Source organism: Sinocyclocheilus rhinocerous, unplaced genomic scaffold (genome assembly GCF_001515625.1).
Source record: "Sinocyclocheilus rhinocerous isolate Xijiao unplaced genomic scaffold, SAMN03320098_v1.1 scaffold1292, whole genome shotgun sequence".
Lineage (NCBI taxonomy): Eukaryota > Metazoa > Chordata > Actinopteri > Cypriniformes > Cyprinidae > Sinocyclocheilus > Sinocyclocheilus rhinocerous.
The window spans coordinates 1,042,520-1,042,733 of NW_015656599.1; positions in this window are offsets into that span (position 1 = coordinate 1,042,520).

The following is a 214-nucleotide window of genomic DNA, read 5'->3' on the forward strand; positions in this document are numbered from 1 at the left end:
TCACCTGTGATTTCTGAAAAGAGTTTTTCTTGCAAAGAAGGGAATTGAAACAGGAAGTTGGATAAAAACTTCACCAAACGAAAAAAGTGAAATGTTGCAGATGTCATACCACCAAAAAGTGCTAAAAGTAGAGAAGAAAATCAGTATTTATTAGCACTGAAAATGTCTAAAATATATTCAGCAATAGATTCCACTGTGAAATACTGGTTGTATT